This window comes from Puma concolor, chromosome E3, assembly GCF_028749965.1.
Source record: "Puma concolor isolate L17-30 chromosome E3, mPumCon1.1.hap2, whole genome shotgun sequence".
Lineage (NCBI taxonomy): Eukaryota > Metazoa > Chordata > Mammalia > Carnivora > Felidae > Puma > Puma concolor.
The window spans coordinates 1,813,164-1,826,319 of NC_141682.1; the positions used below are offsets into that span (position 1 = coordinate 1,813,164).

At 62.9% G+C, this 13,156-nt stretch overlaps 1 protein-coding gene and 1 long non-coding RNA gene across 9 annotated transcripts in view; both read right to left on the reverse strand.

Moving 5' to 3' along the window:
• The window catches only part of MAD1L1 (mitotic arrest deficient 1 like 1), a 321,159-nt gene that overhangs the window by 7,997 nt on the left and 300,006 nt on the right, over window positions 1-13,156 (reverse strand). The window lies entirely within an intron of this gene.
• Window positions 5,061-12,566, reverse strand: LOC147572851 (uncharacterized). Its single transcript, XR_015245698.1, has 2 exons — window positions 8,432-12,566; window positions 5,061-8,106 (listed from the first exon to the last, which is right to left on the reverse strand). It is a non-coding gene; the product is annotated as an uncharacterized LOC147572851 (long non-coding RNA).

Consider the following 13,156-nt stretch of genomic DNA (forward strand, 5'->3'; position numbering starts at 1 on the left):
CACCTCCCCTCCCCTCTGCGAGCTGGACTTCCCTCAGTGGAAAGGGGCACACGGTGTCTGTGTCCCCACCTCGGATATTAACTCACTCACGTGCCGACAAGACAGATGAAGCCAGCTGCCACGTCACAGGCTGTCACAGGAACTGACGGTGGCCTCTGGCCAATGGCCCAAGAGGAACTGAGCGGACCCACGTGAGTCTCTCCCCAAGAGACTCGTGGCTGTGGCGCAAAGGAGGGCCCACCTGGGCGCAGTCCGGCCACCGACCATCGGGCCACCGCCACCGTGCTCGTGGTGAGTGCTTGTTCCGCCACGGACTGTCGATATAGGAGGGCAGAAAAAAATCCCTTTAGAAAAACATCCTGAAAGATGATGAAAACCTTACCGAACACGAAAGGTAAGTCAGGAAAATGACACCAGAGCGCACGGTAACCCAAGTGCTCTAAAGCAGGAACAACACATCTTAAGATACGGCGGCCAGAGACAAGCAGACACATGGCCAGAGGCGCGGGATGGGGTGACAGCGGACGCTCACTGGCGACCACGGAGGCCTGCAAAGTACAGAAGCAGCAACCAAACACAAACCCCGGCGCTCCCCACTCCCCGTGGAAATGTTCAGAAGGTGAGGCCGGCTCCAGACGCGCACGAGTCTGGAAATGGGAGAACGGAGAGCGGAGGGAAGCCCCGACTCTTGAAATCTCTTCACGTGACGGCAGCAGGCCACGAGCCTCCTCGCGTGCACAGAGTGACATCCAAGGGGAGCTCGGAGCGGCGGGGTTCTCACGCCCCACGTCGCGAGAAGGCTGCGGGAAGAGGCACGCAAGTCCTTCAACAACCCTCAAAACAGCACGAGAAGAAGTACAGACAGTAAGTCAAAGAAGGAGACAGACCAACCTGTACAAAACATTCCCCCGACCCAGAGGAAGGCAGAGAAAGAGGTTCAAGGAACAAGACAGGCCGGAAACAACGGACTTTGGAGCGAAGACCGTCCCTGGGGATGACGGTTGCTTCAGAATGATGACAGGACTAATTTATACACGAAATAAAAAAAGAATGACAGAAATACAAGAAGGCACAGACAAATCCAGAATTAGAGATTTCAACGCTTGTCTGTCTTTAATTGACAGGAAAGATAAAAAATCGGCGAGACTTTGATAGAAGATAGGACACTTGACAACATTATCAAAGAACCTGACGTAACTGACGTTTATAGCACACGCTCCGGCAGAATACGCGGTATTTTTAAGTACGTTTGCTACACAGACAACATTCTGGACCTTACGACAAATTTCGACGAATTTTAAGGGATTAACGTCATGCAAAGTATGTTCTCTGACCACAATGAAATTCAGTCAAAACCCAGTAACGGAAAGGTAGCTGGAGATTGTCAGAATACTTGGAAACTTGGTAACCTACTTCTAAGTAACCCCTGGGTCAAAGAAGAAACCAAGAGGGAAATTACTAAGTCATTTCAACTGAATGAAGATAAAACAAAATCATCCGAATTTGTGGAGAGACTGAGGCAGACCTTGGGGAAGTTTTTAGCGCTAAATGACTATGCGAGAAAAGAAGAAAGGGCTCCCATCAGTGACTTCAACTTGCACCTCAAAAAGCTGAAATAAAAAGGGCAAATGAGACCCAATGTACGCAGAAGAAAGGAAACAAAGATCAAAGCGGAAATCAATGAACCGGAAAGCAGAAAAGCAAGAGGAAAAACAACAACCCGCAGCGGTCCGCGAAGATTAACAAGGCTGACGCACTTGGGCCAGACTGCTTAGGAATGAAGGGCGGAAGGCGACTGATGGGGTCGTGGGGGACGGGGGTGACAGCACGGGTCCCACGGATGTCAGAAACACAAGGAGGGAGCACTACCGGCTTCACGTCGGTGAGTCCGACAACTTAGATGCAGCGGACCAACTCTGAAAGACAGAACTCGCCGAGCTCACCGCAGAGGAGGGCTAAACCCGCTAAGCCCTGCGTCCGCTACGGAAAACCTCTCACGGAATCTCCCGGGCTGGTGGCGCTCCCCGGGTCCCACGCAACACGCAACACCGGAGGAAGCGACACCAGCCCGACATCAAGTCTAAGACACCCGATGAGGACGAGCACGCCCCAAGCCCACGGCGAGCCCAGCACTGCCGATACGTCAAGAAGAAGGGCCACGTGATTCTCAGAACAGGAGGGAACTTCCTCAGCCTGACCGACGGCACCTGCGAATAACCCACATTCACGCCACAGTCGGCGGCCCGAGAGCGAGCACCTCCCCGCCCGCCGCAAGCAGAGGCTCGCCAGCTGGCTCAGCATCGCTCTGGAGGCTGTGTGGACCCGTGCAGGTGCAACGTCACGGTCCAGGTAGAAAATCCAATCACTACAAAGATACCAGGAACGACACATGAGGTTAGCGAGGGTGCAAAAGAAAAGATCAATATTCAAACACGAACTGCTCTTCTACAGTAGCAACAAGGAGAGATTAGAAGCGGAAAAGCAATCCCCTTCACAACAGCGTCAAAACACCAAACGCTTCGGGATGCACCCGACAAAAGGAAGCGATGGTGCGGACGGACACTCTTGTCGGCCCCGTGTTGCTACGATGGCCATTCTCCCCTCGATGACCTGGGAGGCTCGCACACCCCTGACCAAAACCCGAGCAGACGTGTGCTGTGCACGCACACAGGGGCCTCAAACACGGGAATGCAAACACCCAGGAATACCGCCAGCGGCTCCGAGTGAGGAGGCGGGGGCGGCTCCACAGACGCCCTCCCTGCTCCCAGCCGCCTCCACAGGGACTTCCTGGCTCCCCTGTAGCCCCCATGGCCTTGGGAGAAAGCGCTACGCGGTCTTCTCACCGGGCCCTACAGCACAGTAAGCCAGCGGCTGCGGGTACGGATACCGAGGGTCCGCAAACGCTTGGTCCTGTGCCATCGACAGAGCGACCTGGCTGAGAGAGAGGGATTCTCTCCCACCGGGCCCAGGCCGCCTCCTTTGGCCACCACCGCGGACACCGCCTCCAGGCCCCACCCTGGGCCAGGGGCACAGAGACACAAGTGCCGGGCCCGGCCGTACGGAGAGGCCGGTCCCGAGGACCCCGAGACCAGATGGGGGAGCCACTTGGCTGGGGGGGGGGGGCAGCCCGCACTTCACAGGTGGCTGGCATAGCACGGCTGGTGGCCCGGGTGCCTCGGCCGCGGTCACACGCCATGCAGCAGGCACATCGTGCTAGCCCTGGGTTAAAGACATCCCTGTGACGGACGTGACTCCCGGAAAGTTGTGTCTCCACAGTCACGATGGCGTAAGAGCAGCCAGACGCGCTGTGCGCTGGGCCTCGCCGCTCACCCGGCTGGCGCGTGGCTGCCACGGGCCCTGAGCGACGAGGAAGGAAGTGGTCACCGCCCGGTCGCCATGGGATCGGGACCTGCCGCCCGGCCCTCGCCCTCCTGCGGCCGCGAGGGTCGCGCCTTAAAGCAGCCTCCATCCTGGCAGCAGAGTCCCCTCCTCTGTCTGCGCCGAGAGAAGCACACAAGGTGGCTCTGCTAGGGCACCCCGCTCCTGCGAGGTGCCTCTCTTCCGCGGGGGTCCCGGGCAGGGAGGCTGTTGGGAGGCTCGGCGGGGCCGGGAGACCTGAAGCCGGGGCACACGCGGTCCAGGTAACCTAGACACCCCCCCCCCGGAACAAGGGGCCGTGGCTGCCGCGCAGGGTCCCGCTGGGGGACGAGGCCCCATCTCTCGGGCCTGTGACTGCCCCTGACTCGGGGTTCTCCGTCCCCGCCAGGAACCACGGGCGCTCCTGGCTGAGGCCTCAGGGAGCCAGGCCCCACAATGTCCCAGGGTCCCCAGCCCTCACGTTTCTGCCACCATCTCTGTGCTGACGACCCCGCTCAGCCCTCTGGCGTTGGTATCATCTGCAAACGGCCTTGTTTTTCATCTTTGGCAAGGCTGAAAATCGGATCATGAAAGGAAATTTTCTTTTTTCTTTTTTAATTAGTACTCGGTAATATCACCAAGCTGTGAGTTTATGGCTTTGTAGATCTTGTGTTTTTGACACTAATTACTCACAAAGGCTTTTTAAGCCGTATCTCAACTCTGCAACTGCCACGCCGGTAATTACACAAGAGAGGGAGTCCCAACAGATTCCACAGGTCACACCCGGCCCCTCCGACCCCTGCTCCGGGCTTGTGGGGGGCCGCCACCCCCCTGGGCCCTGGGGCAACCCGGCCGTTCCCAAGGCTCCGGCCCAGGGGCCCCAAGGCCACGTCTCCGGGACTGCAGTCCCCGCCAGTCCCGGCAAGGGGCTCGGGGCTCAGGCTCTGCTGCACCCTGAGGAGCCCGTCTCAGTCCCTGGCGGCGGCCGGAAAGGACCCGGGGCAGGAGTCCTGGGACCCCGCGGTGGGGGGTGCCTGCTCCACGGTGATGGTCTCCTGGAGCCTCCTAGGAGGGCCCGGCCCGGCTGAGGACAGACTGCCCACCTCCTCGGCCCTCCTTTCCCGCCCGGGGCCCTGAGCCAGCACCGACCACGTGCCCCTGTCCTCCCTGGCCTGGGCTTCTGCCCCCCTCCTGCCCCCTGCCCAGGCCACCGGGGTATGGCGAGGCCGCGTGCACCTCCGCCCGCCTGTGGCTCAACGGGAAAGCCCGCCGGGGAGAGGCTGCTTGCCTGACCCCTGAGCCGAGGTGAGGTCCCAGCACGCCCACCAGGCAGGCCTGCGGCCCGGGCTTCCCGTCCTCACGCTCAGGAGCGCACACCGAGCCCCGGAACCTCGCCGGCAGGCAGGGTGGCCGGAAAAGCAGGAGCAGGTCACCCTCCGCCGGGACCCTCTGCCTCACTGTGAACCCTGCGGGATGGCGTGTCCTTCCCTCCTCCTTCTTGGAGAACCCGAAGGCTCTTGGATGGGTGATACATCGACTGAGCAGAACAGGAACCTCCCTCTTGCTCACGAGCCCCGGGCTGAGCCTGCTGCGCGGCGGGCTGCACCCGGAAGGCTCCCCGGGGGCCGCGGCCCGATGAGCGCGCAGACCTTGCGGGCGGCCCAGCTGACTGTGCTGGGCCGACCTGAGATACGATCGGTTAGTCACGGTTCGGCGTTCTTTATTGCAATCCCATCTTAAGATGCAGTTAAAACATCTCATCGCCGAAGTGCCTGGCTCCTCCCGGGCCTTTTCCGCCTCAGGCGAAGGCATCAAAGTCAAAGCCGGGGATGCCGGTTCAGGCACCCCTCTCGTTTCCAAAGGGGCAGGTCCGGCGAGGACCGGTCTCCGAGGACACCCTGCTTTCGCAAGAGCCGTCCCGCTGGCGCTCCTCCCCCCGGGACAGGCTGGTGAGAACCTCCCTTCTGCTCCACACTTCATGCCGCCGTGGCGACAGGACAGCCTGGAAGTCTGGTCCCTGCAAACACACGCGCCCGCCTGACAGGAAGGAGGCTCTGAGGGGGTGAGCCGAAGCCACCGCGAGGACATTCACGTGAATCGGCACAATCTCACCACGGGTGAAAAGACAACGAAGCAAAGAACTAGCCATGCCGGGCGTCCCCGTGCCTCACCCCTGCTGGCCCGCTCGGGTCACATCCTGTCACGGGGCCGCGTGCATCCCACCGACAAGGGTTGGGCCGTCACACACTCCGGGACGCAGTGACGGTGCGCGCTCCTGCAGGACCCTCCGTGACCTGTAGGGTGACCCCGTGACAGGGCAGGCCTGAGCCCGAGGGACGATGGGAGGGATGATGGGCGGGAACCCAGCAGGAGACGGGTGGACGCCCCACAGGCAGACCCCGGAGAGGGCGGGTGGGCGTGGCGGGGGACACAGGGCCTGTGGCGGGGTGGGGGCTGCAGGGGCAGGCGAGAGCTGAGCTTGGGGCTGCCACACCTGGGACCTTCTCCTTACGCGGGGGACCGACACCTCCCCTCACATCTGCCTCTGCCCCGAGGCGGAGAGAGGGGCTGCGATGACACAGGAGCCCTGGGCTGCCCCCAGGGTGACCTGACAGGACTCGGCATGTGCTGGACACTGTGCAGAGGGTCCCAATGTCTGACCCCGTCTTCCCTTTCCACCTGGGGGGTGGGGGGGGAGCATGTGCACCAGAGGCGAGGGGCTGGGAGCTCAGCCAGAACCGCCTCCCCGGGCTGCACCCCACCACTGTGAGCCGGGGCAGCATGACCATCCCCGAGCTGCCATCACAATGCACGGCCTGACGGCCAGGGTCACTGTCCCCTCCATCGAGAGCCCGTGCGGCAGGATGATGGGGGAGGGGACCACGGTGACGCCCAGGGCTCGTCTCGCTCTCCCTGGGCATGGGCGCCGCCTGGTACCATTACGGGCACTGCCCGGGTGGGCCGACCGCAGGGCACGGGGGGCGCTGGAGCAGAGGTCTCCTGCTTCCCACGACCCCTCCTGGCAGACTGGCGGGCCACCGGGCAGTGTGCCGGCCTGGGGTTGGGAGCCCACTATTTATTCCCAGCCCGTAGGAGGCGGGGACTCACGCTCCAAAGCGCAGCTCGGTCCAGCACAGCCGTGCCTAGAATACTGACGCAGGGGTGGCCGCGGCTCTGACCTTGGTCGGTTAGCGGCTCTTCCGGCTCCTTCTGCGTCTGGCAGCCGGGAAGTCAGCAACCCAAAAACGACGGCCCGGAACCCCACTGACTGGCCTGTCTCCCACTGGTTCCAGAATGGAGTGCACTGAGCAGCACGGCCGTTGTGGTCTCTCGCTCGCCTCTCTGAGCTCGAGTCCCTGGGTGTGCACCAGCCAGGCAGCGGGCCCGGGGTGACGGACCGCCTCGGGTCAGGCACACAAAGCCACGCTGGCCACCCTGACTTCCTCCGCAGGGCCTGGGGGGACCACAGAGTAACGCGGACACGCTCAGCCTTGCCACCAAATGGGGGCGGGGGCCTCTCCCTGCAGCCAAGCTCCACGGGAACCCATTCTAAGGCACCACCACCCAGGGCTGTCAGGACGGCTGAGTGGCGGCTGTGCCTCGGGAGCGGGGGACAGACAGGAGGGGACACGGCTGGCCTCCGGGCCCTCCATCCGTGCTCCAGGGGGCACGTGCCACCCCACTCTTGCGCGGGCCCCCGCCTTCAGCTCCGCAAGGGGTACAAAAGTCTGGGTGAAAGCCGGAGCACAGCCAGGGTGAGATGCGGTTTGCCCTTGCGGGGCAGCGTCTCACCGCCAGGGTGGAGGCCACCAAGACCACCAAGGGAGCAAGCACCAAGACCCAAGGATGCCGATCAAACTAGAGTCATTTGCACCCAAGGCGTCCCCAAACCGAGGGGTGATTCGGGACCAAAGCATCCAGCCCATGGAGAGGACTCGGGACAGGACACGGCCACCTGGCTGGTGGGGTCACCAGGACCGAGGGCTCTCCCCTCCGCCCCCCTCCTCTTGGACAAAGAGCCGGCTGGAAGCACAGGGTCCCGGGCTCCCCCTGCCACGGTCCGGCCCTCAGAGAGGAGACGCCATGCCGTGTGGGCACCCGCGTTAGACACCTGAGGGCCGCCCGCCCCTCGCTCTGCGGCCAAGGGCACGGCACGCACACTGCTTCCCTCCCCCAGACCCCTGCCCTCGGACAACAAAAGCCAGAGGAAGGAAGTCCTTCGTTCTTCGCAAACAACGCTCGGACCGAAGCCATCTGCGGGTGCAGACCGTGTGACGCGTGTTCTCCGTCTCGTCAGCGCCTCGGCCGCACGGAGCTATTTGCTTTCAGACCTGCATCACGGGGCTGGAATCATATCGTAGGGTTTTCTTCATCCTGCAGTAGAGTCCACGTCCTGCTGATAACTCTGCATTTTCACTGACCACGTTCATTTGAAGAAGAAACTTGAAAACGTATCTGCAGCGATTTGCTCCTCGGCCCCAAGAACGGATACGAGCCATCTGCTCACATCCGGCAGGTATCTTCCTGTGATTTAATTTCGGAAATGATTCTCCAGCCTGTTCTCGGAAAGGCAAATCACCCCTCTCTTCGGGGGTGTCTGAAGAGCTCACATCTGTCCCCACCGAAGTCTGGCCTCTTCTGTTGAGCAAGCACCAAATCTCACATCCAAACGAGCTGGGGCCATGGGGCAGCGGGCCAGGTGTCCAGGGATGGGACGTGGCTCAGGAGGGTCTGGAAGGCCCAGCACCCCTGCCAACAAAGGGCGGGAAGGCGGTCACGGTCGCTGTCCTGAAGCAGCGGTGGTCCGGGCAGCTGCGCCATGCACAGGGCAGTCGGCCAGGCCCCCAGCGGCCAGGGCCCACGCGCTCCGACCCCCCAGGGCAGGAAGGCACTTCCCGGGCGGAGAACCGTGTCTGTGCCGCCTGGGCCGGTCCCGCCTCCGCCCTGGGAGGCCCCCAAAGGTCCTGGTGGGGAAGGGACACGGGCCCGACGTGGGTGGACGTGGTTCTGGGGGCTTGCCACGAGGGCCGCCGAGGTCCCTCTCCCTGGACGCAGAGGGGGAGAGTGTGCTTACGAAGAGAGGGCTCACGCAGGCTGGGCCTCCCGGACGAGCACCATCAGCCAGGCTCTCATTCGGAAAACAGTGGTTAACGTTCCAGCCGAGCGTGTGACATTAAGGGAATCTAACTTCCCGAACAAACCAGCACACGCCGTCTCTCTGACTTCCGCCTGCCTTCGTCGGAACGCTGCCCACATGGCGGCAGGGCCCCAGATCCGCTGGGAGGGCCTCCCTCTCAGGGAAAGTCACCCCTAGACCACAGCCCTCCGGGTTCCACGCTGCTGTCCCCGCTGTGGTGTTGGGGACACGGCCGTCATGGCAGAGGCCAGACCTCAGGCCACCCAGAGGAGGCTGCTCTCGGAGCCTGTGTCCTGGCAGAAAGGTAGAGGGACACGGCCTCCCGTCCCCGAGTGACAACGGAATGGACCGGCCTGGGGCAGATGCCCCAAGCGTTACAGGGTGAGAGCCCTGGAAACACCGGGCACCCCACTCTGGGGCACCTGTGGACAGTGACCTCCCCCTCCTATTCCGACTCCCTGGGACCAGGACAGGCCAGCACCGGACGGCCTCCACAGGCGCCCACCGCCCCGAGCAGGGCAGCCCACGGGCAGGGAGCCCAGGGGCTGGTGCCTACCTCGGGGATCTCAGACGCCCAGGATGGGGAAGCGCCCGCTACGTGCCATCACCGCCTCCCTGGCCGCCACCGCGCCAAATAACTCGTGCAAGGCCCGTGTTTTCAAAGTGCTCCGGGATAAGATGGGTGGTTTGAAAGCTTGAAGGAAGTGGATCATTTCCCGGAAAGTCACAAATTACTGAACACAGGGAGACCACCAAATGGAGCCGGACTAAAGGCCGGGCGGGCGCTGCGTGAGGAGAGGTGCCCCCGTGCTCCTCCGTAGACAGACGTTCCCGATGCTCCAGCGCGTCTGCACCCGGAAACAGAGGCAGACACGTCCGGTGGGTGCAGCTGGGCCTTTTGGGGGTGCTGCGGGGTGTTGGGAAGGGAGGCAGCCAGGCACAGACGGAGCGGGGCCCCGCAATGCCCAGAGGGCGGGGCTGGCACGTGCTCTGGAAAACCTCCACGGCCGGTCTCATCGTGTCTGGGCTGCGGGTGGGCGCTTCTCGTCCTGCGGCGAGACCCTGAGTCCGCTGGCCCGGGTGGTGCCCACCGGCCCGGAACCTCCGGCGGGGCAGGGGCCGAGGGCCACGGCCTGGACTCTGGGGGCTCCCAGGGCACCTGTGGGGGCAGCACGGCGGGCCGCCCTGGCCCAGCCGGGAGCCGACATTTGAGAGCGGTCCGGGTGACGCTGTGTGATTTAAAAGTTAATTAAACCGAGTAAAGTGTAACAGCCCCAGGTGTTTATTTCCAAAGAGCATTTGGAAGGAAAAGGGGGAAATCTAATAAAAAAGCTCTGAGGTATCGCATTAGGAAATAATCACGTCGCTAAATCACCCGTGTCTCCAGTGGCCTCCGGATGACTGGGCTCCAACTCCGCCTCCGCCATCACCCAGGTGACCCCTCTAGGCGCAGGCGGCCGGGCCTGCCCCAGCAGCACCCTCCAGAGGCGGCCAACGCCCCTGGCGGCCGTGCATGCAAACTGGTTCACCGGCCCACCCGCCCTCCCGGCCCCCTGCCTGCTCACCTGCCCGTTCACACTGGCCCGTTCACTCACTCGTTCATTCGCTCACCCATCCAGTCATTCGTTCCCACAACGGCTCGTTCACGCGCTCGCACGTGTCCCCCCTGCACCAGCACCCCGAGTACTCGCCAGACCACAGCGGGAGGCGGAGGATGGCAAAGGACACGAGGACCTGCTGTGGCGGCGTGGGGCGGGACCAGTCAACAATGCACGCGGAGACCCAGCCCCTGGGAAGGCAGCATTTGGGCCGAGACCCCAAGGAAGTGTAGCCTAAGAGGGGCATGTGGGTGGGGGCTCCAGGCTCACGGGGGCCCTGAGATACAAGGGACCTCAGATGCCGTCTGGTCAAGACAGCCGCCTTCTGCTAAGGCTGGTGACCCCACTTCAGCGATGCCCTGACGGGGAGCTCAGCACCTCACATGGCCACCTTCATGTGTCACTGGACCGAAACCTGCCTCCCCGGGCATCCCGTCGGCCCACAGAACTGCACGGCAACAGTGGTAAGACGGGCTTCCTGAAGCTGAGCCTGGGGCCAACGCGGGGGTGCCGGGCAGTGGTGGGAAGCTTCGGGAACCCGCGGAAGGTGGGCAACACGCACACAGTATGGCTGGAATTCATCCATAAAACGCTCACCGAGGCCTCCTGTTCTGGGCACCTGGGAGGCTCCCTCGGGGCCTGGTCGGAAGGCACGGCGGGTCTTCACCCTCCTTCCCGAGCTGGGTACAAGTGAGGTCCCCTCCCGCCGCAGCCGGCGGGTCTCCATGGGGCTGTTACAGCGGCCTGGCTGGCGCATTGGGGGGCGGCTCCCGAGAGCCCGGGAGCGGCAAGGGGAGAAGCCACGGGACAAGAGCTCGGTGCAGCCCGTGTTGAGTCGTGGAGCTGCGGGCAGCCTGAGGACCTGGGCCAGCCCCCACCGCCCCCAGGGTGCGGACAGGGACACCGAGGCAGGGCGTGGGCTGGAATTCTGGCGCGGGCCTCCTGACTCCAGGCTCCGGCCACACTGCGCTGGCTGGCACCCCAGGAGGGGCCGAGTCCCGCCCCACGGTAGTCCAGGGCCCCAGCTCCGCTGTCACCGACTGCCCTCTGTGACGTCAGGCACCCAGCACGGGGCGGGGTCTGGGTACAGGGGCGGGAAGGAGTAGGGGTGGGCGTCGGGAAAGGAGGGGTGCCTGGTACTCACACAGGGGGTCTTTGGGGTACAGGCGCCTGACCTGGGGGAGCACTCAGGGGGCGGGTGCCCCGCCGGCCCGCAGACTCGCACCTCCTCTCGCTTGGCACCTGCCGGGGGCCAGGACGTGTCCTGGGGCCGCTGGGGCCGTTAATTACGACAGAGTAGACAACTGCGTTTTGAAAAATGCGTGTTTCTATGTGATTGCTTTTTTTAATTGGTCGGTTTAACACTTGAAATCTGACTTAATTTCAACCTGATTTTCCTCACCATGGGGTCAGGCTCAGAGCCGGGAAGTCATTGCCAGAGCGCCCGTCACCAGCGGCAGGGATCCCGGAGCCGCGCGCCGGGTCCCCGGGCACCGCAGTCGGCGTGCTGGCACCAGGACGGTGGCGCCCTGCGTGAGAGGGGGCGGCCGTGGGGACGTGTCTCTGCAGATGCCAGGGTCCTGGGGTGGCGGGCAGCGGCACCCCGAGACCAGACCCACACGGCCTCCCCGCCCGCTCTGGAGCCGACCAGGCTCGGGTGCCGACCCGTCCCGTGTGAGGTGGCACACGAGGCTGGGGCAGCTGTGGGGACCTCAGGCGGGAGTGGACGGTAAGCGGCGCGGCTGGCCTGGCCCTGAGGGGGACGCGCTCCCCGCGGCTGGCAGCCCGGCCCCGAATCTTCTCCGGCAAGCGAGCCCTCTTGGGGCCTTTGTCCCTCCCTGACACACCAGGAACGGCGTCCGCCTCGGGGCCCTCTGGGAGGACACGAGAAACGCACCCAGGGAGCCGAGGAGCTCGGCCGGCCGGGCCTGTGCGCTCAACGGAGGCACCACCGTGCTGCCGCCTCCCCGCACCCTGAGGCCACCGGAAGGCCACCCGCCGTCCCCTCAGCTCCGGCTGCCCCTGACACAGGCCAACGCCACAGGCAGAAATGCCACGCCCCGCACCCTCCAGCCACGTGTTCCCCACACGCGTTCCACGCTCTCCTGTCTTGTGCCTTCGCGTGCGCTCGGTCCTCTGCCTGTGTGACCTGCTCCCAGTGAGGCCCTTCTCGTCCTCCAAGGGCCCCCTCGAAGTCTGCTTCTCCTGTGAATCCTCCCAGAGCCTCCAGAGAGGATTAACTGCTTCCTCATTCATTCATTCATTCATTCATCCATTCGTTCATTCATTCTTCACCCACACACCCACCATCTGCCTACCTGTCCACTCACCCGTCCACCCACCATATTTCTGTCCGTCCATCCACCCACCTACCATCTGTCCATCTGTCCCCCCACTCAACCATCCAATCACCACCTGTGTGTCCGTCCACCCATCCACCTGCCCACGATCTGCCTGTCTGTCCATCCATCCGCCCATCCATCTACCCACTCATCTACCCCCCCACCCACCCCTCCAACATTTACTGAATGCCTATCATGTGGCAAGTGCTATTCTAGCTGCTAAAAACACAACTGGAAATAAATTAGACAAAATCGCTGCTTTTATAGAGCTTACGGGTCTAAGTAAAAAAACGTCAAAAAAAGGGAGCAGGGGAGGCCTCTAGAGAGGCAGTGGGTTTTCTTCCACATAGATGGTCATACAAGGCCCATCCACAAGGTAACCCTTGAACAGAGCCCTGAATGAGGCGGAGGACGAGGCATATGGCTCTGAGGGGCCGCAGGAAGTGGGAGAGGTAGATGCCAAGGTCCTGAGGCAGCACATACTTGGTGCATCCAGGGGGAGCCCAGTGGCCAGTGACCCTTGACGGCAGCGTTGGGGGGACGTGTGGGAGGAGCGGAGGCTGGAGACACACATGAACTTGAGGAAGTTGCTGGGGTCAGTGCTACAAGCAGACCCATCTTCTGGAACAGGGGTCAGCAAAACCATGGCTCTTGGGTCAAACCCACCATCTGTGTCTTGTAAATAAAGTTTTATTGGCACACAGCCATGGCCAGTCAGTTAC